This window comes from Eumetopias jubatus, unplaced genomic scaffold, assembly GCF_037043125.1.
Source record: "Eumetopias jubatus isolate StellerSeaLion01/CBP00866 unplaced genomic scaffold, mEumJub1_p1.0 scaffold_2, whole genome shotgun sequence".
Classification (NCBI taxonomy): domain Eukaryota; kingdom Metazoa; phylum Chordata; class Mammalia; order Carnivora; family Otariidae; genus Eumetopias; species Eumetopias jubatus.
This window is the reverse complement of record NW_028274808.1, coordinates 117,669,686-117,674,181: the sequence shown is the minus strand read 5'-3', so window position 1 is coordinate 117,674,181 and position 4,496 is coordinate 117,669,686. Positions and strand designations below refer to the sequence as shown.

Sequence of the window (4,496 nt, the reverse complement as noted above, 5' to 3'; positions counted from 1 at the left end):
CACAAGCAAGGGGAGAGGCAGGCAGAGGGAGAGGGAGAAGTAGGCTCCCCGCTGAGCAGGGAGCTGGATGCTGGGTTTGATCCCAGGACTCCGGGATCATGATCCGAGCCAAGGGCAGATGCTTAACCAACTGAGCCACCCAGGCATCCCATTTTGGATGCCTTTTATTTCTTTTTGTTGTCTGATTGCTGGGGTGACAATTGCACATCTGTTCAGTCTATGTTATCTGTCTAGTTATGATAAATACACAAATTATTCCTTTAAAAATATAGTTCATTTATTTTGATCACAGACTTTCTTAAGTTAAATAAATTTGGGGTTTCTTTACACAAAGGAATTATTTAAAGTTGCCATTACCAAATTGTGTCTGGTTCAAGTCCAATTAAGGAAACTACTTTCTCTGTAAAAAAAATAAAGCCTTCATTTTCAGAGCAGTTTTGTCTTAACAACAGCACTGAGTGGAAAGCACAGTATTCCTATATACCTCCTTGCCCTACACACTCAACCTACCCCACCACCAACACCCCACACCAGAGAGCTACATTTGGTTACAAGCAATAAACCAAAATTAACATGTCATTATCACTCAAACCCCATTGTTTACATTAGGGTTTACTCTTGGTGTTATATGTTTTATGGGTTTTGACAAATGTATAATGACATGTATCAAGCATTATAATAATATAAAGAATAGTTTCATTGCCCTAAATCCTCTGTTCCATGTATTTATCCTTTCCTCCCCCTATACTCTGGCTCCCACTGATATTTTTACTGTCTCCATAGTTTTGCCTTTTCCAGAATGCCATAGCCTTTTCAGATTGTCTTCTTTCACTTAGTAAAGGGTTCTTCCGTGTCTTTTCATTGTTTGACAGCTCATTTCTTTTTAGCACTGAATAATATTCCATTGTCTGGATGGGCCACAGTTTATTTACCCATTTACTTACTGAAGGCTATCTTGGTTGCTTCCAAGTTTTGGAAATTATAAATAGAGCTATTATAAACATCCATGTGTGGGTTTTTGTGTGGACATAAGTTCTCTACTCATTTTGGGTAAATACCAATTAGTGTGATTGTTGGATCATATGGTAGGAATATATTTATTTTTGTTAAAACCTGCTGAACAGTCTTCCAAAGTGGTTGTACCATTTTGCATTTCCACCATTTTGAATGTTATGTTTTCTCTGTTACTCCACATCCATGCCAACATTTGATGTTGTCAATGTTTTGGATTTTAGTCATTCTAATGTATGTGTAGTTGAAACAATCTTACTGTTACTTTAATTTGCAATTCTTTAATGAGGTATGATGTTGAACATCTTTTCATATGCTTGTTTGAAATATATAGAATGTGTCACAAACTTACATGTCCTCCTTGCAGAGAGGACATGCTAATCTTCTCTGTACTATTCCAATTTTAGTATATGTGCTTCCAAAGTGAGCACTGTGTTTTCTTTTGATTCCCAAGGTAAAGGATGTAACAGGTAAAAAAAACATATAATGATGAAATGAATTGGAGTATGCCATTCATGGAAGAGTCATGTCTATTTCTGTAAAATATAAATAAGATCAGGGCTATGCATGCAGAGAAGGAGCAAGAGGCATCTGGGAAGATGGAAGAGAAAAAATAGTAGAAAAGAGAAACTGAGGGTTCTAGAGGGGAAGGGGGGTGGGAGGATGGGTTAGCCTGGTGATGGGTATTAAGGAGGGCATGTAATGCATGGAGCACTGGGTGTTATATGCAAACAATGAATCATGGAACACTACATCAAAAACTAATGATGTGGGGCCCCTGGGTGGCTCAGATGGTTAAGTGTCTGCGTTCGGCTCAGGTCATGATCCCAGGGTCCTGGGATCGAACCCCACATCAGGCTCCTGGCTCAGCTAGGAGCCTGCTTCTCCCTCTGCCTCTCTCCCTGCTCATGCTTTCTCTCTCTCTTATCTCTCTCATATCTGTATCTCTGTGTCTCAAATGAATAAATACAATCTTTAAACAAAAAAAAAAACCACTAATGATGTAATGTATGGTGACTAACATAACAATAATAATTAAAAAAAGAGGTGTACTTTCAGAGAGAACCACAAAGGCACCACAGATTCAACGTATGCAGACAAAAATAGGGCAGATTTTAAGGAGGAAGTAAAAAAAAAAGTGGCAGAGGAGTTACTGGAACTTAGTTTTAGAAACATTTAGCAAGTGTTCTCCCAATATCTTATTCTTTCACATTTTCCTCCAGCCTCAGGCCTTGTTTACACAGAATTAAGAAAATTCAATTTTAAAGCATGGGAAAACAGTGTGACTCCACACTTATAAATGATATCAAATTGCTTAGGGAAGAAATATTATTTTAATTCATAACTGGATACCTATATTTTAAGATGTCTGAGATTCCATACAGTGTACTAGACTCTGTTTTGATATTGGAAATTTAAAAAAAAATGGAACAGAACAGTTTTCCTGTCACAACAGAATTTATATTCTAGTGGCTGGAGACAAAAACAAACAAAAATATAGTATATAAAACATAGAGCAAAAAAGCAGGGCAAATTGAAAAGTTAATACTAATGTGGCTCACTATTTTATATAGATTTACTTTGAAATATTTTTCTCTTCGTATTATATTAAGAAGAGTTCTGATGCAGATGAAGGATTTGGCCTTGCTCTGAGAAAGAACATTTTTTTTAAAGATTTGTTTATTTATTTTTGGGGGGAGGGGCAGAGAGAGAGAGGGAGAAAGATTCTTAAGCAGACTGCATGCTTAGCATGGAGTCTGATGCAGAGCACAATCTCAAGACCCTGAGATCACCACTGGAGCTGAAACCAAGAGTCAGTCGCTTAACCGACTGCCACCCAGGTGCCCCTAGAACATTTTAGATAAGGAAATAACAAATGCAAAGGCCCAAGTGCAGAACTTTTTGGTATGTTTAGGGAATAGCAAGGAGGTTTCTATGACTGAACTAATAGTAAAGATGGCTTTTACTTTGAGTTTAAATTGGCAAGTAGAAGAGTAATGGAAGTTGAGGTGAGAAAGTAACAGAGGAAATCACAGAAGGCTCTATAAGACTGTATAAAATAAAGTTTTCCTAAGGGTAAGATATGAAAATGAAGTCAACCAACTTGTCCTAATTGCCATTTACAACACACTCTATCCAAAAGAACAGAATGTATTTCTATGCACATGCACATAAACCATTACCAAGATTAACCATATTGGACAATAAATAAGTATCATTAATTTAAAAGTGTTTGAATGAACATGGAGACATAAGATATCAGATTACATGGAATGTCACTTAAATGATACTAAGGGAAAATTTATACCACAAAAAGCTTACAATAGAAATGATTAAGAGCTCAAACCAATTATCTAAGCTTTAACCTTAAGAAACTGGAAACAGAAGAGCAAAATTTGTGAAGACTTCTTAGGTTCATTAATATTGTTTAGATTTTAGTTTTTAAAAGTATATGTTACTCCTTCAACAGATTATTATGGTACTTTATATTTATATTGTTGGCTATAAAGGTAATATGTATTTATTTCAGAAACTGGAGAAAACATTATAAAGAAGCAGGGAAAAGAAGTCACTCACAATCCCAGCAAACTGAAGTAAACATTCAACATTTTGTTGTATGATGACAATTTCTAGAAAAAGGTTGAAAATATGCATAGTTCTATTGTTTATAAAATTGTGATTTCACAGGGAAGAATTGAAGGTATTCATCAGAAATGAGCAACTGAAGGGGTGCCTCGGTGGCTCAGTTGGTTGAGTGTCCAACTCTTGGTTTCAGCTCCGGTCATGGTCTCAGTGTTGTGGGATGGAGTCCCGTGTCGGTCTCCATGCTCAGTGGGGAGTCTGCTTGGGATTCTCTCTCTCCTTCTCCCTCTGCACCTCCCCAACCCTCTCTCTCTAAAACAAACAAAACAAACAAACAAATGACCAATTGAAGGGAATACTAGTAAAGGGGAGAGATTGAATTGGTTAAAAATGCCTGAATGGAGGATAATTTTGTCACTATGGCCTTCTGTCATGAGCTGTGATTTTAGAAATTTAAGAAATTAGATAAGCAAGGAGGAAAGAGATACAGAAAAAGACAAATGTGTATACACACACACACACACACACACACACACACACACACACATATATGTGGAGAGAGACTGATTTGTATATGAAGTTGAATGATGGTCCCCAAAAAGATATGCCCAAGTCTTAACCTTCAGAACCTGTGAATTTGACTTTATGTGGAAAAAGGGTCCTTGGATATAAAACTAAATTAAAGATCTCCAAATGAGATCATCATGGATTATCAGGGTTGGGTCCTAAATCCAGTGACAAGTGTCTTTCTAAGAGATGCACAGAAGAGACACATGAAGAGAAGACAAATATGTGAATATGTGAATATCTGTGAATATGGACACTGATAGGGGTAATGTAGCCACAAACCAAGGAATGCCTGAAGCCACCAGAAGCAGGGAACACATGAAAGGATTTTCCTC

The 4,496-nt window shown here is 36.9% G+C and overlaps 1 non-coding gene across 1 annotated transcript; it reads right to left on the bottom strand.

Annotated features, from left to right (window-relative positions):
- Window positions 1-1,335: 1,335 nt before the first annotated feature.
- Window positions 1,336-1,442, bottom strand: LOC114199344 (U6 spliceosomal RNA). Its single transcript, XR_003607273.1, has one exon. It is a non-coding gene; the product is annotated as a U6 spliceosomal RNA (small nuclear RNA).
- Between the last annotated feature and the right edge of the window lie 3,054 nt (window positions 1,443-4,496).